The following is a 25155-nucleotide window of genomic DNA, read 5'->3' as shown; positions in this document are numbered from 1 at the left end:
ATATAGTACATACAACAATTAACCAATTGATGCCATTTCCATTTAATCTAGAATGCAGGATAAATGTCTAAATAGGAAGCATGAAGGAAAGAGTGAAGAACAGCTATCCCCTTTATCACCATTAGAACCCCTGAATCCTGAATCCCTTCCCTATGTCTGAGATCCGTCCATGTCACTATATTGTGATTTGATTTACCACTTGATAAACCTTGGCTTTTTATCAGGTATGTATAGTTGTTATGACTTAATATAAAATTGCTCTCATTGGATCATGTATTGAGCATTGATGTCCCATGCAACAGCATTCTGAGGTGCCTGAATCCTGAAAGCTCCAGTTTTATAAAAGTCATGTACTCAAATGCGTCTTCTTTCTCTAACGTTGTTCTTTCTTTCTTTTTTTTTTTTTGCAGGCATTTGATCACATCAATGGAAAGGTAGTACAGACAGTAATGAACAAGAAAGAAATCAACTGAATTTCCCTCCATATAGTGGCCCTAATTCCTTGATATATAGATGAGAAATGTCCTGAGAAACCAACCAAAGTGATTGATGTGGGATGTCCTTCTGTACATGTGTTGCTTTTATTGGATAATGAATAAAGCAGTTTTGGCCAGTGACTTAGCAGAGTAAATCCTGGCTTGAAATTTGAACACACACACACACACACACACACACACACACACACACACGGAGAGAGGGGGGAAGGTAAAGAAAGAGAGAGAGACGGCAGAGTCATGGAGATGCCATATAGGTGCTGAAGGAGGCAGATGTCATAGAGCTGTCTAAGAAGCAAGAGGCAGCAAACTACAAGTCTCATGGTAAAATATAGAACAATAGAAATGGGTTAATTTAAGATATAAGAGCTAGCTAGGAAGGCACCTAAGATGTTAGTCAAACAGTGTTGTAATTAATATAGTTTCTGTGTGATTATTCTCTGTGTGATTATTCGGGTCTGGGCAACAGGAATGAATGAGCAATCTCCATTTACAAGTGATAACACTATTATGGTGATTATGCATGGACCCCAAAAGACACAAATTCATTTCTAAAACCAGTCAAGAATGCTGCAGTGGACAACTGACCAAGTAAAATTTAATTTATACAATATAGGTGCTTTCTGAATTGTGGTGCATCCTTCATAGCTAAAGAATATATTATTCTTTGGAAATTTTTTGAAAATCACTTGGAGAGATTTCTATTTCTATTATGCAATAATTTTAAATAATTGACAGATGGAAGAAAATACTTTGCATAATTTTTCACAATTATTCACTCCAGTTTCAATTACTCATTGCAGCTCTTCTTATTTTATGGCTGTACATTAAGAGTAAATTATTTAAACATATACAGTTCAATGATCATAATCATATATCTAATATGACAATAGAGAAATGCCAAGAATCTTGCATATAATTCATATTTCTAAGTTATTTCATTTTTTGTCCAATGACATGAGAATATTTGCAGACTTCTGACAGCTTTGATGAGTCCACTCCACTCACGTTATTATATAAATGACAATGAATTGAGCAGAGCAGACATTGATAGAGAATTAGATTCCAATTTTCATTTTCTTTTCTTATGACATTTTTGTTTCTTAAATGATTCTCTTTGTAAAATGAAAAACTTCTTTTTGTTATTCTTAATGTGTATTGTGTTCAAAGAACTATTACGAAAGAACAAGAGGAGAATTACCTTCCTTTCAAGTTCTATATTGGAGAAGTTTAAGGTTCTTTATGTTTAAAAAGAAATGAAGTCATTGTTCCATTTCCAAGTGTGGATGACTGAATCTTTTATGCTCACTCTAGCAAGCACATAGAACAATGATATATTGGTACCACTGTATTTTAAAACTATTGCTGACCTAGCAAAGAAATAATATTTTTAGGATCTATTGGTTTTAAGGTAGTGAACAGACATTTGCTTATAGATTTTTTTCCTGTGAACTCTTTAGTAACTTAAAACCTGGAGAAAAAGGAAGAGGGTGGGTCTGGTGAAATACACTAAAGCAAGCATATGTACAAATATACAAAATACAGTGTGTATGTGAGTAGAAAAAGTCTTTAGAAGCCACTTACACTCACGTGGGAAGCCTCAGAAGTCTTTCTAATTGTGATGTCACTGGTGACTGAGTAACCAAATAGTTAACTGGTTCACCAGAACCCATCCTTTTTTCTTACCCAACTTCTCCACCAATACACCCAAGCTCATCTACTTCTGCCCAGGTTTTAGGTCTGCATAAGTGGAAATGCCGAGATATCTGAGCTGTTCCTGCCATCCCCAGTGTTTAATTCTGCATCCCTTTTCTTTGTAGTCAAATGAATTGACCTAGGACAAGAAATGATACTGAGAACAAGGACACATACCGAGGCATACATATGCATAAATGATTCTCCAGCAGTATTTCAGAACATAATTCAGACATTACATCTCCATGAGATGGGTTGTTTTTTACAATAGCTAAAATTCAGGTAATAACGTGGAAATAAGAGAAAGATTCTTACAATGCACTGTACTAAGTTCTTGATTCTTTCATTAAAAAAATTCAGTCCTAAAATAAGCAGTAAGATATTGGGAGTATATAATTTCAGGATGCAGAAGGCATTGTAAGGATCTAATTAAAATAATTATGAAAGAGTTTAAAATATTTTTAAACAAACAGAAATGCATGTATGAAAAGTTAACCAGAAAGTTACAATAAAATTGAAGTATCAAAATTTTCTAAGACATGTTTATGATAAACAGTTAGATATTAGCTTTGATATTCATTAAAAACTCTTAATTTGTGCAGCACAAAGACATTTATCTAAGGGAATTTATCTTCAAACTTCAAAGAACAGTATCTTTCGCTATAGTAGGAAAGAAAGTTCAAATCTGTGTAACACAACATGTTACACTTGAACCATGGGTCCCTATGGATTGTAGACAGGTGTTTCTTTTTCAGGATTCAGAAGACAGAAGCAGGTGTCCTTTGGGATGCGCATTGCTTGTCAGAGAAAGAATTAAAAATGTGTAGGGAGAAGCATGGCATGCAATTTTTTTTATTAGAAATGTTCTGTTCATCAGTGAAGGATATTGTAGATGTTCATGTGAGAAGGGAAAACCCCAACTTGATTATCTACATGGTGAGCATGAGCACACCTTGCACAAGGCTCCAAAAGCTTCCTGAGATTAGGTAGGTGGGGCTGTGTAAAATTCAGACAAAAGGAAGGCACAAATATTTGCGACAAATAAAATATTTTTACTTGATATGCAGACCCCACATAAAAGCATTAAGTAAGGGATGAATTGGTAATCTATGTATCACCAGATGAGGAAACAAAAATGAAATTAATAATATAATGATAATTCTGGTACAGGGAGACAATAAATTGTTTTGACTTCTCTGCTGATGGTTTGATTTTACCACCACCAACATTACCATATTTGTTTGTTTTATCAGAAATCAAAGTGAAGGAAATACATTTTGGAAGTTCACGAGAGATATTTATCATTTTGTATTTTTAAACATACACTGGGCATCTAATTTAATGACCCATGGAATTATTGAAATAAACTTTGTTATTGAAATAAGCATTATACGTAAAATACTAGAATGCCATTAAAGCTGGCTGGAATTTGCATATAAAAGTCGGTGAGATCACCTGAGACCCTTGACCACTCTCTAAAGTGTCTGACTCTGCCAGTGCCATTGGCTGTGGTGAATTCTAGCTATGTAAGTATTTGATGACTTATTCTGGGAATCAGGTCATGATTTGAAAATGATATCAGGGCGACTCTACCTTGCATGCCATTAAAATGTTTTGGAAAACGACCTAATGAATGCAAGCATGTAATCTCTAGTAGACGTTGGAAGATTAGACAGCATGTGTTCTCTGCTTAGATCTGGAGGAGATACAAGTTAGAAGCAGCCATCAGTGCCGGTGACTCTGGATAACCCTTTGCAGAGAGTTGACAAGAGGAGCACTTTTAGACATTTCAGACACACACACTGCGCTCCATTCACTTGCTCTCTGTCAGAGCCTTCTGTGTCCTGTAATTTTAAACTCTAAAAATACTCTGCGGTGAAATATTGATTTCCTCTCTAATTTCTGCTCCTTCTGCGGTTGGTTGCTGGGTAAGGATTCCATCCTGAGATCGTACCTGAGCCTGCACTTTGTTCTTTGCTAAAGAAGCACAAATTATCTTTGTGTGTTCCTTCAGTCACTATATTTTTATGGCTTTTGTATTTTTGCATACATCAAAGGATAAACCTTATTTTGTACCATCTGATAATGAAAAAATATCCAGAGTGTTTATAGATTTTTCTAAGAAGGCATATGCATATTAATGGAAAGATTGTAACAATATTTGGTTTTATTTATTGCTTAGTGAATTGTTCTGGAATGAACTGTACAATATTTGTGACTCTATAAACTTTCATCTGAATATTAGCTGTAATGTGTACATTGTAGTCATTTTATTTTTGTTTTCAAGGTCTGGATCTTTTTCTTAAGTCCAGGTTCCAGTGTGTAGCTCAGGACAGCCCTGAACTTAGGATCAATATTAAGTAGAGTTCTTACATAATAGCAAAGACTAGAAAGATCAATAAACAGGCTTAATAAGAATTTAGTGTACCATTTTACTATTTATAAATTTCTTCATTAGTAATTATTCAATTAAGCAGATTTCATTTACCAGATAGTGTCCTGTTTCGTAATATTAGAAAACTGAATAGAGAAGATGCCACACCAACTCTAGTGTTGTCTGTGTGACATGACATATGTCATTATGCCGGACGGGAGCTACGTGTCCTATGGGACTAGGCTTCCTGGAGGTCAATGGCAGATGGCCCTGTATTAGCCACTGCTGAGGCATAGACAGGTTTCTCAATTAGCTGGCTATCCGGGATATGGGCTTTGCACAATCTCTTTTATTAACAATATTCAATATATCTACAAGACAAGGATTATCTCTTCAGGAACAGCTCTGGGATAGGGAAGCACAGTATGGGAATGTATAAGACTACAGCAGAACCCTTATCATACACAGCAAGGGAATAGATGAGTTAATGTTGATGGACAAAGAGTGTTATACTTTGAACTTTATGGATAGGCTTGCTAGATCCCGACCCCCATGGTGTCCACTGCATAAGAAGGTACAAAAAAGTATATTGCAGCAGGTGCAGAGAACTGATTAGGCATATTTGGTCACTAGATGAGATAAAGAAAAAGTTAGAAAGAGGAAAGGCCATGATAGCAATAATGAGACAGAAACTTTCTATTCTTAAGATGAAACCACTTGTCTGAGGTTTACAGTCCCAAGGAAAAGATTCCCTCTTCTAAGGATGCTTTATGTCTAACACCTGTTCCTGATAATATACTTTTCTTAAATATCGCTGATGTGACTAAACTTTCTGATTTGTTCTTCGTTTGAATACTATATAATGAAAACATGAATTCAGTAAAATCGCAGCAGATTCCAACCACTCTCTTGTGTGTTGTGTCTGTCTGTCATTCGCTGAACTTGTGCCTTCCTGTGTACCCAGACCCTGCCTCTCCCACAGTCTGTTTGGCTCCGCTGAGCCGGTCCGTGGCAAGAAGACAGATAACTTACGTCTATTTGCACATTGTGTGTGTGTGTGTGCGCGCTCATGGGAGTGTGTGTGTGAATGTTTGTGTATGTGTGTGTAAATATATGTGTGAGTGTATGTGTGTGGATATGTGAGTATGTGAATGTGTATGTGTGGTATACGTGTATGTGAGTGTACAAGTGTGTGTATGAGCATATGAGTATGTATATGTGTGCATGTGTGTATGAGCATATGAGTATGTATATATGTGCATGTGTGTGGAATCTCTTTTTTTTTTTGGTTTTTATGGAGCTGAGGATGGAATATGGCGTCTCCATTAGGTGTTTTGACCACTGAGCTGTATCCCTAGTGCAGAACTTATTTCTGAGTAGAAGGATGAATGACAAACCTAAGACAGTATGAAAGCTACAATATCCAAGTGACATAAGAGACCTTGGATAATCTGAACAAAGGAATTAAAACAGGGATTCTCTAAGAGACGCTGCAGAATTAGGTGGTACAATTTCTGCACAATATGCTCCACTGATTAAATTTTAAAGTACTTCAAAATCAGAAATGAAGTACTGTTGTTCTTTAAAAGACTCCAAATAGAATAACACCATAGTTTTTACAAATAATAAAGGGGCTTCTTGAGCCATATTTGACTATGATAGGATACTTATCATACACCAGCTACCAGGATTATAATACACCAAAGTCCCAGGATTATAATACATCAACAGCCCAAAATTATAATACACCAGTGTACCAAGATTTTAATACATCAACATTCCAGAATTATAATACACCAACATCCCAGCATGGTGTTCTCTGACTGAATTGATTGTTTTACCATTATAAAAGTTGGTTCTTACGCATATAATCATTTTCATGTGAAAATCTAGCAATATTTTTATGTCCTGTTGATGATATACACTTATAGATTCTTCAGTTGTGCCTTGATTCTGATTATTCGCCAGACACCTGTGTGCACTGGTGAGCAGAACACACATTGGAAAATTATTGGTCAAGGAATAACATGCTCTATATGAAGGGAAGAATGACTTCTGAGATGTATCCCATAGCTCCATAATTAATAGTGATGTAGAATTTGAAATTTTATTATCAAAATTATAAAATGATAGATTATCAATTAGCTTAACTCAATCATTCTATACTGTATGCATATTTAATGTGTATCACATTCTGATATGGACCAGTTCTTGTCATTAAAGGTTTGGGAAAGATTTCTAGGCTATTTTTAGTAACAATGGAAGCAGTTTCTTTAACTCTAAAGTAGAAGTTCTTAGGGAGTTAAAGGAGAGGAGTCTAGAAGCTCCCACTTCCTTCCCTACTTTAACAGTAGCTCTTGATTACCTGCTAACTTTGTAGGTAACTGTGGAAGCCAAATAAGCAGCTGGAGTTAGCAGAAGATGTAAAATAAAAGGAGTTCACAAAAACGCTGAGTCACGCTTTGATTATTAAGTCAGGACTGTTAAGTATTGATTTTCAGGAATTTCTGAGACAGGCTCTCTCCCTTTCTTTTCATCACTCTCAGCTCTATATACCAAACTTATACTTGATAATATTCACATTCTTATTATTTTTAGCAATTTCAATGATACAGTTGCAATTCTTGAAATATGTATCTTATATTCAATGAAAGAAAGACAAGTAAGTCTACGTTTTCAAATTAAATAAAGAGCATACTATCAGAAGTCTGCCTGCTATAAATTGCATGTATATTGTATTGTGACACAAAGTTTTAACAGAAATCAAAGAGGTGAAAAGGCAGAAGCCAGGTGGACAGGTAAATATTAAGAATTAAGTAACTACTTGGTTATTTGATTTTTAAAATGATAGAACAGGATTTGGAGATAAAAGTAAAATGATACGAATTTCAGTTAGAGTAACAAGTTCAAGAAACACACCATTCAATGTAGTGCAAATAGCTAATATCATATTAAACAGAAAATTTCATGCACTGATCTTGTTTTCACAAGAATATGTCTGGTACAGTGGTTCATGCCTATAATAGTAGCACTTGAGAGGATGAAGTCAAAAGCTTTTTATGAGTCTGAGTCTAGCCTGGACTACAGAAAGAGTTCTGTGCCAGACTGGACTTCAAAATGAATACCTGACAGAACACAACCAACAAAACAAGCAAACAGACAAAGGCACCCTAGGAAGACAATGATTTAATACATATGTTAATGCTTTATTTAGTGTCACATGTCGACACAAACCTAGAGTTGCCTGGCAAGAGAGACACTCAATTTAGGAGTTGCTTTCATCATATTGACTTGTGAACATGCCTGAGAGGCAGTTTTTTTTTTTTTTGATTTTTTTTTTATTGATAAAAGGAGGATAAAGAAAAGAAAAAAAAAATTTTTCACCTCCTCCCACCAGCCTCCCATTTCCCTCCCCCTCCTCCCACTCTTCTCCCCCTCCTCCCACTCTTCTCCCCCTCCTCCCACCCCTCTCCCCTTCCCCCCACTCCTCTCCCGCTCCCTTTCCAGTCCAAAGAGCTGTCAGGGTTCCCTGCCCTGTGGTACGTCCTAGGTCCTCCCCCCTCCATCCATATCTAGGAAGGTGAACATCCAGACTGGCTAGGCTCCCACCAAGCCAGCACATTGCGTAGGATCAAAACCGCGTGCCATTGTCCTTGGCGTCTCATCAGCCCTCATTGTTCGCCATGTTCCGAGAGTCCAGTTTTATCCCATGCTTTTTCTGGTAACAGTCCAGCTGGCCTTGGTGAGCTCCCAGTAGATCATCTCCACTGTCTCAGTGGGTGGGTGCACTCCTCGTGGTCCCGACATCTTTGCTCATGTTCTCACTCCTTCTGCTCCTCATTGGGACCTTGGGAGCTCAGTCCAGTGCTCCAGTGTGGGTCTCTGTCTCTATCTCCATCCATCGCCAGATGCAAGTTCTAGGATGATATGCAATATATTCGTCAGTATTGCTCTAGGGTAGGGTCATTTCAGGTTCCCTATCCTCAGCTGCCCAGGGAACTAACTGGGGACCTCAGCTTGGGCACCTGGGAGCCCCTCTAGGGTCAAGTCTCCTGCCCACCCTAAAGTGGGTCCCTTAACTAAGAATTGTGGTTCCGTGCTCCCCTATACAACCTTCCTTTATCCTGATCCTCCTGTTTCCCCAAGTCCACCCTCCTTCCCTTCTACCTTTTCTCTCCCCATCTCCCCTAACCCCCATCCCACCCCACCCCCAAGGTCCCACTTTTCCCCCCGGCAATTTTGTCTACTTCCCTTATCCAAGAGGATAACTATATGTTTTTCCTTGGGTTCACCTTCTTACTTAGCTTCTTTAGATTCGCCTATTGTAGACTCCGTGAACCCTATTTATGGCTAGAAACCATTTTCGATAAAGGAGCTAAAAGTTTACATTGGAAGAAAGAAAGCATCTTCAACAAATGGTGCTGGCACAACTGGATGTCAACCTGTAGAAGAATGAAAATAGACCCATATCTATCACCGTGCACAAAACTCAAGTCCAAATGGATTAAAGACCTCAATATCAGCCCGAAAACACTGAATCTGATAGAAGAGAAAGTGGGCAATACCCTACAACAGATGGGCACAGGCGATCGCTTCTTAGGTATAACCCCAGAAGCACAGACATTAAGGGCAACATTGAATAAATGGGACCTACTAAAACTGAGAAGCTTCTGTAAAGCAAAGGACACTGTCACTAAGACACAAAGGCAACCTACTGACTGGGAGAAGATCTTCACCAACCCCGCAACAGACGAAGGTCTGATCTCCAAAATATATAGAGAACTCAAGAAACTAGACTTTAAAATGCTAATTAACCCAATTAAAAAATGGGGCGCTGAACTGAACAGAGAATTCTCAACAGAAGAAGTTCAAATGGCCAAAAGACACTTAAGGTCATGCTCAACCTCCTTAGCGATCAGGGAAATGCAAATCAAAACAACTTTGAGATATCATCTTACACCTGTAAGATTGGCTAAAGTCAAAAACACCAAGGATAGCCTTTGCTGGAGAGGCTGTGGAGGAAGGGGTACCCTCATCCATTGCTGGTGGGAATGCAATCTTGTGCAGCCACTGTGGAAGTCAGTGTTTCGGTTTCTCCGGAAATTCGGGATCAACCTACCCCTGGACCCAGCAATACCACTCTTGGGAATTTACCCAAGAGATGCTCTATCACATGTCAAAAGCATTTGTTCAACTATGTTCATAGCAGTATTATTTGTAATAGCCAGAACCTGGAAACAACCTAGATGCCCTTCAATGGAAGAATGGATGAAGAAAGTATGGAATATATACACACTAGAGTACTACGCTGCGGTAAAAAACAATGACTTCTCGAATTTTGCATGCAAATGGATGGAAATAGAAAACACTATCCTGAGTGAGGTATCCCAGGCCCAAAAAGACGAACATGGGATGTACTCACTGAGAGGCAGTTTTTAACTGTTATTTACCTTGGAGGACTGGCCCACTGTGGGCAATGCCATCCCAGGTAGGGGAGATGGGCTCAATAGAAACGTAGCTGAGTAACCTGGAGGAAGCAAGCAGGGAAACATCACTGCTCTATGTACGTGCCTGCCTTCAGTCCCCATGTTGGCTTACAATAATGAACCGTAACCTGTGAGATAAACCCTTTCCTCTCCAAATTGCCTTTGGTCATGTTGTTTATTGTGGTAATAGAAACCAAACTAGAGTTATTAATTTTCCTGGCCTAACCATTTCAAAGCAGATATTTGCCAAATAAACATGAATTTCAGAAAGAATAAGGGAAAGTATAATTTTTCCAAATGTTCGTTTTACAGTAATGGTGTGGGAGTCCCCTCTGTGTGCTATGATTAGCACTTAATAAATAAAGAAACTGCTTTGGACCCACAGCAAGGCAGGACTTAGGTAGGCAGGGAAAGCTAGGCTGAATGCTGAGAGAAAGAAGGGCAGAATCAGAGGGGAGCAATGGAGTCCCCATTGGAGACAGATGTGTGTGCTGAAACTTTGCTGGTAGGCCATGACCTCATGGCGATGCACAGATTAATAGAAATGGGTTATATTAATATGTAAAAGTTATCCAGTGAGAAGCTGGAGCTAATGGGCCAAAAAGTGATTTAAATGATATAGTTTCCATGTGATTATTTTGGGGCTGAGCAGCCAGGAACCAACAAGCGGCCCTTCAAACTACACAATAAAGCTAAATCCTTAGTAAAAATGTATACATTCTATTTGTAGGCTAACAATAGAATGTTAATATGGTAAATGTTTAATAGGTTAATAGTTAATAGGTGGATGTTTATTTGATTTTTAGATACCCTTATATCTAGAACTATTTCAAGCTATGTTAGCATCTCTCTGATTAATCAATAATCTATTGTTTTTGTACAGGCTTTTATTTTCACAATGTTACATACAGGTCAAATTTCCATGACCTTCTCTTCTCTCTAGGTGACACTTTAAAGGTGTATCACCCTCTTGTTCATTATAAAATATGAGACTTTTTAATTTCTGACACCAATGAAGGAAATTTTGACTGAGCTATATATGTTGAGATTTCATCCTTGACAGCTGGAAAAGATAAATGAAGCCCAATTTTGTTGCTTGAGTCACTATTTAAATCACTGCTTGAAGCTGAGAGGGCCTTGAAGGCATTGCCTTTTTTAGATCACTTGCCTTGCTTCCAGATGCTCCTGATTTGCTGGAGGATATCAGCCTATTTGCCCCAGACCAGGAGATTTATGATTTGGATGTTCTGTAAATGCTGTGAAATACTGTAGGAAAAACATTTAAAAACTATCAATTTAGGGAAAAGGTGTATAGATAATCTTTTAAGTCCTAGACATTAATATCAGTACTATTACATTAAGATTGCCAGAAAATTGAAACCATTCAATATAATTTGTTAAGAATGGTTAAGAAATCTAACTTTTTAAAATAACCCAAAGCACAGAACTGGAAATGGAACCATGGGATGCGCATACTGAAATAATCCAAGAACAGACAAGTTCTTTATGCAGCACTGAATGTCAAGCAAGGAGCTTTGGATTTCGGTGGAAGAACATACAAACCATTTTTGATGGCTACTCCTTACTAAATGGTTCAAATTTGTGTTCTGCCATGAAAGGAAGTGATAATAACACTGCTGATAAAGTTTACTACCAGCAACTGTTATCCATCGAGCTCACACGGAGCATCTAGAAATCAATGAATAGAGTAGCGTACAGGATTTGCTCTCAAGCCCTTTTGATCTAGTAAAAGACAAAAGGCAGACATAAAAGCAGAGATGGAGGGTAGTCCAAGTATTAAATTACAGGCCATCGGGAGTGTTCGAATAATGACAAAGCACAGGGAAATAATCATTTTACAGTTTTAGTATGGCAATCAGCCACTGGAGGTCAAAAAGGCAGTTTTATTCAGATGGTCTCTGGCAGAATGAATGGTATGAAGAGATGTAAACAAGTGAGACACATACCCACTGAGGAGAACTCTTATTAGTCAGCATGTAAGTAGGAGAACACAATTAAAAAGCTGGGTAGGCTAAAGATGATACTTTTGTGAAAGGCAATTATGGGATAAACTATTCAGGGAGGTCATGGCCCTGTTGTAATGGGCATTGCTGTCTGTGCCAATAATGTAGTCTCTAATAATTATGGCTATTATAAAAGGTTCTTTTATAATTATCAAGGGGCTTGTGAGATAGAAGCTGTACTTGAGCAATTCTGGACCAACAAAACAAGAAGGCTTTGAAGATTCTTTTATTAGGGACTAGGGACATCACAAGGTTTTGGAAATGAGAGAAATAGATTAAGTTGTTTTATATTAAGATATAATAGAGCTTAGAGTCTGTGAGTAAGAACAACATAAGGAAGAGTGATATCTCCATGAATTAAAGTATGTAACTCTCATGAATGAACTGAAATGGGCAAAACAAACTTAAAATACACTCTATAGTTTCTTTTCTGATTAGTTATTTTTCATTTATTTTACATACCAACCACAGTTTCCTCTCCCTCCTTCTCTCCTGTTCCCTCATCCCACCTCATATACCACCCCATTCCCCATTCATTCCTCCTCATCTGTGTTCAAAAGGGGGCAGGTTGTTTGTGGGAGTTAACAAAGCATGGCACGTCAAGTTGAGGTAAAAACAAGCTTCTCCCCTGCATCAAGGCTGGATTAGGCAACCAAGCATGGGCAATAGGTTCCTAAAAGCCAACTCTTATGTCATAATTAGGACAGGTCCTAATTCCACTTCGAGGAGACCCACAAACAGTTTGAGCTTCACAATTGTTACATACAAGCAGAGGGCCTAGGTTGGTCCCATGCAAGCCCCTAGCTATTGATCCAGAGTTCATGAGCTCCCACGAGCTCATGTCAACTCTCACTGTGGATCCCCTGTAATGACTTTAACTATCTAGACTCCTACCATTCATCCTTCCTCTCTTCATGAGTTTGGCCTAGTGCTTGGATGTGGATTTCTGCATCCGCTTCCATCAGTTACTGGATGAAGGCTCTCTGATGACAATTAGAATAGTCACCATTCTTATTACAGGAAAATGCCAGTTCAGGTACCCTTTGAAATTGATATGGCAGTTTCTCAGAAAAGTGGGAATCAATCTACCTCAAGACCCATACCAAGACCTATACCAACCTTGGGCATATACATAAAGGATGCGCAATTGATGGAGGAAGGTCATTGGTTAATTAAATAAAGAAACTGCTTGCCCTGATAGGTTAGAACATAGGTGGGTGGAGTACAGAACAGAATGCTGGGAGAAAGAGGAAGTGATATCAGAGACGCCATGCTCCCCTCTCCTGGGCAGACGCAATAGCTCTGCTCTCTGAGGCAGACGCATGAAGATCCAGGATGGACGTAGGCTAGAATCTTTCCCGGTAAGACTGATGCTACACAGATTATTAGAGATGGGTTTATCGGGATATGAGAATTAGCCTGTAAGGGCTAGAGTTAATGGGCCAAGCAGTGTTTAAAAGAATACAATTTCCGTGTAATTATTTCAGGTAAAGCTAGCAGGTAGCTGGGGTGCTGGTGACATAGCCCTGCTGCTCCTATTACTACACTCAATCATTCCACAAGGACACTTGCCCAACTATGTTCATAGCAGTATTATTCCTAATAGCCAGAAACTGAAAACAACCTAGATGACCAACAACCAAAAAACAGATTTAAAAAAAAAGGTGGTACATTTACACAATGGAGCATTCATTATTCAGCAGTAAAAAATGATGACATCATGAAATTTGCAGGCAAATTAATGGTACTGGAAAAGCATAATCCTGAGTGAGGTAACCCAGACCCAGAAATATGAACATGGTATGTACCCACTTCTAAGTGGATAATAGCTAAATGTAAAGGACAGCTAGGCTCCATTGCACAGCCCCAGACAGGCTAGGGAATAATGAAGACTCAAAGAAGAATGCATAAATTTCCCTCAAGAGGGAAAATAGATGAGATCTCACGGGTAAACTGAGGACAGGGGTGTGGGGGTATGGGAACATGAGGGATCAGGCTGGGTGGGTTGTGTGTAGGACAGAGGGGTAAAGTTATGGAAGAGACATCTTGATTGGAGCATTTTGTTGTCAGGGAAAAACCAGGCAGGGAAGCTCCAGAAGTTGAGAAGGATGATCCAAGAATCCTAGCAACAGTGGAGTGGGTACCTACATATGTAGTTTTTTTTTTTCCCATGAGGATTGACTACAGGAGGGTGGCTGAGATTTTTTGAATGATGATACAGAAAGGGGAGCTGTGTATGAAGAACCTATGTTTAGGGTGTGTTCTCTATCCTAATCCTACCTTAAATCCACCCATGAACATGGAACACGCTCAGGTATCGCAAGAGGATCAGGAACAGAGTGATGGGGTGTGCCGACTCTAATACAGCCTTAAAGTTAATAGTTGGAAGTTATATATGGCAGAGCAGAACCGTGAACAAGAAGGTGAATAACAGCCATTAAATGCGGTTGCTGCACTGGCACACTTGAAGAGTGCAGGCTTCTGAAGGGATGAGTTGGAGGAGTAATTAAATAATTCACCCATAACTAGCTATGTTGGCGCATGTGACAATTGGAAAGACACATCCTTCTACAGTACTGAGATCTAGTCTGAGATAACTATCAACAAATAAATAAGGTAAGGATATCCACAAGATAAGGGATTGCTTTTCCATTACTCGTGAATCAGTGCTTGGGTAGCCATGTCTATCCCTTACTGAAGACTCATGGTATGGTTTTAGGAAATGGTGACTGTTTGGAGACCTCCGACTCTCTCAACTTGCTTTTCTACAGAGCACATGCTTAAGCCGATATGGGACTCTGTTCATGCTTTATATACATGAAAGGAATGGTGGTTCATGCATATACAGTAATTTTTCAGACTCTGTGATTAAAAAGAGAAAGAAAACTAAGGAAATGTAGCCCCAATTTTGAAGTACCTTTCTCTTGTGTACATGTTAAGCAGGTTTGTAAGAAGATTTTATTTTAATTGATTGTTTTAATGCTGGGCATAGTGACTGTGAATGCCCTCATCAGATTAGCCTATAGAAAATGTAGACAGAAGTTTCTCTCCCACCTGGTCCCACAGCCTTTAGTCCCAAAGAAACACACAGAGGCTTATACTAATAATAAATTGGTGTATTATCTCAGGTTTATTATTAACTATCTAAGTGAAATAAACCCTTATTTCATCTCTATGTTTATCCACATGACTTGCTATTTTTTTCTCAGCAAGGCATTCTTAAATTGCTTCCACTGTGTCTGGCTGGTGACTGACTGTCTCCCTTTTCTCTTCTCAGAATTTTCCTGGTCTGCTCACCCCACCTATACTTTCTGCCTGGCTACTGACCAATCAGTGTTTTATTAAGCCAATATGAGTGGCAAATCTCTACAGTGTACAAGAGCATTAGCCCACAGCAAGAAAAGTCTGTGATGCATTTTTCCTGACTATTATTTGAGAAGAAAGATTCTAGCCCATGTTGTGCAATGCCATCCCTAGGCGAGTGGATTGGGGCATCTAAAAAGGCAAACTGAGAAATCAAGGGACAGATCCAGGTAAATAGCTTCATATCCAACTTTTGCTTCACTTCTTGCTTCCTAGTTCCTGTCTTGGCTTCTCTCAATGGCAGACTGTGACTTCTTAGCCAAATAAACCCTTTTCTCCAAAAGTTGCTTTTGGTCATGATCTTTATCACAGGAATAGAAGCTGAACTAGGGAAGAAAAGCAAGCCTCTAATTCCAGCACTTGCAAGGGCCATGTGAGAAGATTAGGGGTTCAAAGTCAAGATCTACAATATTCAATGTTTGTAACTAGCAGCCTGGGCAAAGGGAGACTTATCTTTCAAAACACAGTAAAAATAATAAGCAAAAGAAATTGGTTATCTTAATATCATCATTAAATAAGTTAAACTCCATTCTCATTACATGCATAAGTATTCTGCTGATGCACATTTACTTCAAGTCATTGAAATGAACAAATGGAATGTGTCTCTGGGCAGAAGATTAATATCCTTTTGCATGTACATACAAAGAACACCTAGATGAGTTTTGACTGAACACATTTTAGGGTAATATTTTAATTAAATAAGGGAACTAGACTGTATGCAGGGAAGAAATTAATGCTAAACGTTTGGAGAAGGCCTTCATTGCATCTTTTATTCTTGCACTGCTTCTCACAGTGAAAATATCTATAAACAGGAAATTTCACTCTTGCTCAAAGACACAGTCATTAAAATTGCCTTGTGTGCCTGTTTAATGAGAATATGTGAGGATATTCTGCTTTTATTTAGAACCATATTTGGTATTAAATGTTGTCTTACTTCAAAAGCAATATAGCAGAATGGCTTTTATTATGTATGGTAATTTTATGAAGACTGTAGCTGCTGGAATGGATGTCAAACTTTTATCCACAGGCGCTATTTACTTTCATATTGCTCAGTATTTACCGTGGTTTGCTACAGCCCTCGTCAGTATCTCAGCTGGCATTCTGCCTGTTCATATTTTTGAAGCAGCTTTGTTTTTTTAATATTATTCTCATAAAACAGTGAAGCTAATTACAGCTGCTCACTCTTCTATTTCAACTCTCGATGCTCTTCTTTTTTCTCTGGGCTTTGCTTTCACTCACAGCCGTAACAATTTTTTTTTCATTCTGTTTCTGATCCTCTTTCATGTATAGCCAGGAAGCGAGCCACACTATGACACAAAGAATGAAAAGGCTCTAAGAACTAATTTTCATTTTCTGTGCAATGCCCATGGCATGCTCTGAGTGTATGATGTGCTATCATCAGGTTTTGCTTATGCAACTGAAATGCAAAAAGGTTAAAAGCTTTGCTTCACTTGCCTTATCAACAGTTTGCACTCCCTGCAAAAGCTCTATTAGAACAAAAATGGGTTTGATCGCTTATGGTCAGAGTGCTACAGAGTGAAGAGTGGGAAGCTCATTCCTGATGGTAACAGAAGGATTGATGTTTTGAAATATTTTGTTACATTTTTCATGCTAATATTAGGCTATTAATATTAATTGTTACTCATTTGAATATGATTGAATGTGGATGAATTGCTAAGCTTTTCCTTATCCTCAAATTTCTGTCAAAGACTTGAAATAATGGATATTATAATATTATTCTACACAGAAAGAAGTTCAATGAAATGTTTATGTCTTTAAACTTTTCTTTTTTGATCGGTAATAAGAATTTCCAGACTGGAGTAGACCTTGGGTGATTTCAAATAGAAAAATCGCTCTTCCCTACCTTAAGATGGACAAATAGATTTGTGTTGCCTTGATTGTAGATGAGAAAGAAGAAACTTCAGTAAACATGCATCATCAGAGAACTTCAATTACATTTTACCAGTCTCAAGGCTGCAGTGTTGAAAATAGTGTGGAATAACTAAATGAGTTATACTTTGAAAAATGCAGCTTGCTTCATACTTCTTTTCCACTGATTCAGATAATGGTAGATGTTTGTACAAGCAAATATATTAAAATATCATATATTAATGTGTATTGACTTTTAGGGTTTATATAGCCATTAAATTAGTTCTATATTAGCTACAGAAAAATAATCTAAAAGCAGAGTTATAAGATTATTATCTAGATTATATCTAGAACATCTTATCCATCCTTAGAGCTTAAAAAAAGACATATCTCATATTTGTGTTGGCTAGATGAAGCACCCAAGAAGAAATCAATTGATCAAGTGGACATCCCAAGAAATATGGATGTAAATCTCTGTTAAGTGAGCTATGACAGCCTCACTACACTGAACTCAACTCATGAAAAACAAGATCTGTGTGGCGCAACACACTAGCTAACACCAAAGAAACCCGAGGCAGAAAAATGGGCTTCACATTACTAACAGAATCAGAGATCAAGAGATCTGTTCCATTAAACTTTAAACCAGAGAAACTCATCTGCCTGCCCCAGTGCCTCGTGTCAATCAATGACTTAGCTTTAGCGGGATTATGGTTAAGCCTGAGTGGTCATACCAGAGAGAATTTCAGACAACCAGTCTCCAAAGAGATTGCTATCCTAAGACTCAACATGAAAGAGAAATATGCTTAGGTTTTCGGTGTACAGCAAAGAATCTCACTCCTGAAGATGTGGGAAAAGAACTGGAGCTACATCGGCTACACCTGCCACACACAGCTCTTACTCATTAAGAATGGGACACAAACAACTGATACTTTGTCTTGGATATTTCTTTGCAAGAAATCCTATTCTTTCATTCTCTTCTTGCTGAATATAAACAAAGGTCCTTACCAGCTACTGTGTTAAGGAAACTAGTGATGAACCTATGCATTCTGTCTCTGTTTCTGTCTCAGTCTCAGCCTCTCTATATATATATGAATATGTGTAGCTCATATAGCCACAGCTGATTTATTAAGGAATTATAACCCCTTGACATGTGCAGGGGAAGTAACGTCTTCCCCAGCAATTTCTCTCTACCTATTCCTCCTCAATTATCTCTTTCCATCTTAATCTTTTTCCCACAAATTGTTCGAATCCTGGTATTTTCCAGTATATTAGAAGCAAGGGAAGTATTTAAAATAAAAAGCAGTCTTATTCACTAAGAAGACCAGGGGCATATTAGCTTTAGTTAGGGTAATTTTTTTTTTCAGAATATAGGATTGAGAGACACAGGGAGGCTCATTCATGCTTAATGACATCACTGAAGGAATAGATAACAGGATGCAAGTAAAATAAAGAGTTTGAGTTAACAAAAGTCTTTATTTTATTCTCAACTTGAAGTTAATAAGCTAGATGAATTCCATTTTTACTCCATTCATCAGTTGCAATTTCCTTCTTACTTGTCTATGAAAGAGAATTTTAATTTAGATGATTCACTGACTAACCCATCTCTCATAAGGGGAAAACCTCTAAGACCTGTGACTCCTGTGGTTACAGTTAGGTATAAAAATCTTTAAAATATGCTGAATATTTATTTATTTAAGATGAATATTTATTTAAGATAATATTGATTTGTAAAGAAGATATATATGTCCATAACCAATATATATATGAAACTATGAAAAAGTTAAAATCAAACAGAAAAAGGCAGATTGAGGTATCCTCGAATACTATACAATGAGGATAAAAGGCACCAAGTTGCAGTCACACCTACCTCCCAAAGAATTCCTACAGTGAGAAAGCTGAGATATTTTTCCCCAGTACATATTGAAAACACTCTAGACTAAGACTTGGTACATCCTTTGCTTTGTCTGTTGAAACCATGATTTTCCAAAAAATGAATCACTCTGATTTGGTAGATGGTAGTAACTTCTTCCCCTTTTCTTTTCAAAGAACTGTCCAATTCAGATCTTAAACTTTTTTACAAGACAATTTTCCACTATGTTTGCACACATTTAAAGTTTTGAGAAACAACTGGTGTGGGATTCCTCTCTGTATGCTGTGAATAACATTGGTTAATAAATGGTCTTAGGCCTATGAAGGTAGGCAGGGAAATAGAAGTAGGCAGGGAAAACTAAACTGAATGCTGGGAGAAAGAAGGCAGAGAAAAATTGAGAAGTCATGTAGCCCTGCTAGAGACAGACACCAGAACTTTACCCAGTAAGCCACAGCCTCGTGGCGATACACAGATTAATGGAGATGGGTTAAATTAATATGTAAGAATTATCCAATAAGAAACTAGAGCTAAAGGACCAAGCAGCGATTTAATTAATACAGTTTCTGTGTGGTTATTTCAGGACTCTTGGCAGTTGGTAAACAAACAAGTGGCCTCTTACAACAGACAAACATTGTAATTTCATCTCTACTTATTGTTTTCACTTTTGAAATAAGTTAAAAATTTGTCAAACACTAGAGTACATGTCCAGCATGCTGGAATTTGTGCTTCTGTGTTGCAATTCTGACTTCTCAAAACAACCTCTTTGTTTTGTAACTAATTCATGCATCAGTTTTCCTTGCAGATCAATTCATATTTAAATGCCTAATTTATAGTAAATTCAATGCACTATATATAAGTGTAAAATTTAGCAGCAAATTAAGAGGACTGAAACATCAGCCTTATAAGAGTGATTTGAGTTTTATAAACTCTGATATAGCAGCATACTAAGTTGCATAATTATTTTAATATATTATTTCTTTCTGTTAGAAAGGAGGAAATATTATTTTCTAAGAGAATTCCAGTGAGATGAGAGTGTTTTCATGTTAAAAGTAAAAACATTATTGAAAAGACAGATATGCCAATTTGAGTACTGAATCATGGGTTAGAGGGGGAAAATGGATGAAAGATATCTGAAACAGAGTGGGCTGGAAATAATATCTGTGAATTGTTATAGCATCTATTATATGGCACCTGGTAGTGTCATGGAACTCCAAGGTGATATAACCATGACACAGCTTTGAGATTCAGTTTCCTAGTGACATCAAAAACTAGAGAACTCAGCATGGATTTATGGGTGTCCCTGTTTAGTCTTTGGCTGTATTCTAGTTATCATTAAGGAATGATAATCAAATTATAATTTTCACTTGGGTGTTTATACCACTATGAGCGGTTCTAAAACATTCTGAGTACCAAAGTAGAAACAGGACTGTTTTCCTTTCCTTTCTGTATATTCCGACAGAAACTGTGACTGATGTTTATAGCTAAGTCTTTTTTTAAATTAAATAACTGTCTTTCAATGAACAATGGAATTATTCAAACAAGAATTTGTGTTCATTAGAGAATACTGCTTCACTTTCTCCCAAATACCCTCGTGTTCTCTTCTAAAGAAAAGATGTTGCTTTGTGGCCCTGTCATCTCCATCTGATTCAGCGTTCTAATTATTTTCCTTTAATGGAAGGAACGCTGATAACAAATCCATAAATAAATGCTTATTAAAACAACTCATTTATCAGTGCCTCTTTATAATCAGTTCAATTGGGTTATGATTTAGGTTATAATGCCTGCAGCATGTTAATTTAGCTATTCAAGTGTAGTAATCAGTAAGGACTCGCATTTGCTTTGTGACCTTCCTCTGAAAGATTTAGTACCATCCTCAGATCAACAAAATACTAATGTGAAGTTTGTTTGTGCCTCTTATTATAAAAAATATGCAGTTTGATAAAGTAGTAGCTTAGGTTAAATCATTGCAAATATGAAATGTAATTAATCACATTCTTGGATTTTTGGAGTTGAAAAAAAGATATAGCAATTCTTTCTCCTCTAGCAGAATATAGTCAATAAACTTCCAAAAGAACTTGTTCCATGTCTACACAAAGTTTTAAAAGATTAAACAAATAAATCAATGTAGAAGGAATGGTTTTTACTCTCTGTTGAGAAGGATAGGTAGTAAGACTGGTTCATCAAGTCCTATGGTTAGCCTGCATTCATTCAAGCATATTCTGCTTACTACCAAGTCCTGCTTTTCTCTTATCATGTGCATGAATTCACACACACACACACACACACACACACACACACACACACACATCCTATATAACTTACATAACCACCCACCATATCTGAATTCTATCCCTGACATGCACTAGGGATGGTTATTCCTCTGTGTCTTTTTTCTGAAAATTATCCTTCTGAAATTATTTCTCTAAGATATCTTTATTTCTCTTCTCTAGTCTACATAAAGTCTTGGCTCAGTAACATTCCATCTCATTCAACAAAGTTACTGTATTTTCTTTTAGTGATATGTTCTATGGAGAAGAGAATAGTTATTGATATTCTACACAGCAGAATATGGTGTTCTTTGTCACATAGAAGGTACTTGATGAATAGTTGAGAAATGACAAGGATGAACAACTTTGGGCAAATGATTGGTGAACAATAATGGCATGGTCACGATGGGTTAGGGCAGTCTTTATTTGAGTAACTGAGCTCTCTCTTGTTGTCTGCACAGAACTTAATCCTGTGGCTATGGCAGGTAGATGGCAGTGAAAATGGTAAGCAGTCAGAAGTGCTATCCAGAAGAAGAAGGCTAAAGGGTGATAGCAGAAGTATGTAAATGTGTTATTTTTTTAAAAAAGATAAAAATAGGGCACATCGTCCCTATCTGTAGGCTCTATAATTATCCAATCACTCACATAGCTGTAATAATTTATCCTACAAATGTTAGTTTTACATATGGTAATAAGCTACATGGAAATAGATAATAGTCACACAAAAAAGAAATTCTCACATGAAAGGTGAAAGAGAAGACTCACTCTGCTTTCATTAGAAACATACACCAAAGCATCTTCAAATATGGGTAAAAACTATCTACACAGTCTGCAAACTGAAAAACATGTGAAAACCCCTTTAGCTCTTAGATGTTAGGAAACAACATTGGCTAGCATTTCTGCAGAACAAAATAAAGCTAAACAAATCTTTATGTATCTATGCCCCCAAGAGTCATATTGACTGTTGTAACCAAGGTAACATCAATATTCAGATACCAACTCTTTATCACTTAGACTTAACTTGAACTTTTATTGCAAAGAAGTTTGGTTTATTGCAAGAATTAGATCACAGGATTCCCTGGTCAGGGGGAAAGAGGCAGTTTGTTGAGGTGGATTACCATATTCTTAGATGGTAAGGACTGCTTAACAAATGCCTAAAGTGCAAATAAGAGGCTGATAATTATTTAACTTATTCTTAGCCTCCTGAAACCTTTAATATTTTTATTAATAAAATTAAATTTTTATTTAACATTGTTAAATATATTTTGAAGTATACTTTTACTTCAAAAATTTCCATGTTTATGATAATAAAAATGTGCAATTTACTCTCTTATCCATAATGTGTATAAATACGTGCAAGCAGTGTTAACCCCCTTCCCATGCTGTGTAGACATCTCTATCATCAATCATCATGACGCTTTTCAACTTTTATTACAGAATCTGCAGACCATTGAACACTATTTACCAACTTCTCTCTTCCCTGGAGCACTGGCAACCTACCTTATTATTAGTATCATTGTTTTGTCTCTAGATTTTGAATGACTCAAACTGTTTCATATGAAGTTGATAATAATGTAGGAACTGACAAAGTCCTATATTCATAAATGAGGAATTCATAAATGAAGAAATCTGTTAAATATTAATAGATGCTTTGACATTAGATTGACATAGTGTGAACTGCCTTCATATAAACATAAAAAATCTAAAACATATGACCTCTAATGGGAAATAGTGAACTCAAATCCTAACAATATATCAACGCCAGCAAATCTTTTTGTTTAGAAAATATTGAAAATTAACTTTATAAATGCAAAATATAGAATCTACAATCCTTTCAAGTATGCCACACACTTTGAAGCCACTTGGACAATAGGATTTGCATATATTAATCAGCGTTCTTTTTACCTTTAAACTCTGAAAGAAATAATGCATCATTTTAGAAATTCTTTCAAGAAAACTAAGAATTTTGGCATCCACAGAAATTCTGTGCTGTTATTGTAAACATTCATGTACTAAGGGGTGTAAACACAATAAAGAATATAAAACATGGAGTTTATTATAGTTGTTGACCATGGGCAGGTTTGGATATTTGTCGAACATCATATTGAAAGCTGCTTTTGCTTGTAGGATTAAGCCTGGAGTTGGCAGAAAAGGCAACTGGAAGAGAAAGATGGCTATGAAGTGGGGAGAGCAATGGCAAGTTGGAACCACCCTGTTCTTGTCATCTCCATGCCTACTGTTCCTTGGGGATAAGCCGATGCCCTCAAGCCCAATGTTGGATGCTTATGAGGACCAGCTGCTTAAGAAGCTGAAAGAGAAAATCTGGCAGTTGTTAGAGGAGTTTTGGACCTGACTGTGCCTGAAAGAAGATAAACCATACATTAGCAGCAGCACACAGAAGCTGAGACCGCACAGGAACTCAGAGTCACCTCTGAGAATAAACATGGTACTGCTCCCCTGATATTCAACAGCCTTTCAATCACAAGCTGACGTCACTCTGGCCCATTTTTCCTTGGCTATCTACATGGAAGCAAATGCGTCCATAGATTTCAGCTACATTTAGTTGGCAGATCAGAAAGCAACATCTTGTTTAATTTTCTAGGGTGTTCTTCCCCTGTAATTATGCTGTAAATTATGTACTGTGACAGATCAGGAAGTTATGGCAGGTATCCCATGGTTTTCAATACATGCTAACATCTATAGGAGTGTCATGTTCTATTTAATGCTAACATTTAGCAGTGGTTATGGAATAAGATGGGTTTAATAATTCCAGATAAAGCTATGTTTTATTTACTGTTTTTGTTTTGTTTTCCTAGACGAGGTTTCTCTGTGTAGCACTGGCTATCCTGGGACTCACTGTGTAGACCAGGCGGCTTTGAACTCACAAGAGCTACACCTGCCTCTTCCTCCTAAGGGCTGGGATTAAAGGCGTGCACCGAAACAACCCAGCTGTTTCAAGTGGGTTTGGATGTCCTAAAGTTAAATTGCATTAAGTTGTGTGTGTGAGTGTGTTGGTGGTGGTTGCTCGCACTGTGTGTGCATGTGTGCAATCTCTGCCATGGTGCAAGAGCAACTACTTCTGGTGTCAGTGTTCACGTTCCACCATGTGGAATCCTGGGGATTGACCTCAGTCCTCATGCAGGCGGCAAACATTCTTACTCACTGAGCCTTTTCAGCAGCCCGGTGTTTAAATTTTTATTGAAAGATTCTAACATACTTAAACACTACAAAGAGGCATCTCAAGAGATCTCTATTGTGTGGAATTATTAGACTGAGTAACTGATATAGCTGTTTTCTCTGACATACATATCTTTTTGTGTTATAAGCCTTCAAAACCTCTCATATTTTTGAAATATTGAATGAATTATTGTCGCCCTTCATTATCGTACCATGTTAAAACCAGTGATGTCATGCAACTGTATTGTTGTGCTGTCTTTTGGCCCTCCCCAAACCTTTCCACTATCTAATAATTATTCTCTATCATATATTTTATATGATACTTTTTGTAACTTATAAAGGAATCTCAAAAATAATTAAAACTAATTTTAAAATTTTATAAATTTTTGCTGTGTTTCGATGGCCAATATTTATGAACTTAAAAGAGGCAATGGGGCACAAACCTTTAATCCCAGAATTTAGGAGGAAGAGGTAGGTGAATCTTTGTGAGTTTGTGGCCAACCTGGTCTACAAACGAAGTTCCAGGACAGCCAGGG

The sequence above is a fragment of the Microtus pennsylvanicus genome, chromosome 15, assembly GCF_037038515.1.
Source record: "Microtus pennsylvanicus isolate mMicPen1 chromosome 15, mMicPen1.hap1, whole genome shotgun sequence".
NCBI classification, from domain to species: Eukaryota; Metazoa; Chordata; class Mammalia; order Rodentia; family Cricetidae; genus Microtus; species Microtus pennsylvanicus.
This window is presented reverse-complemented; position numbering follows the sequence as displayed.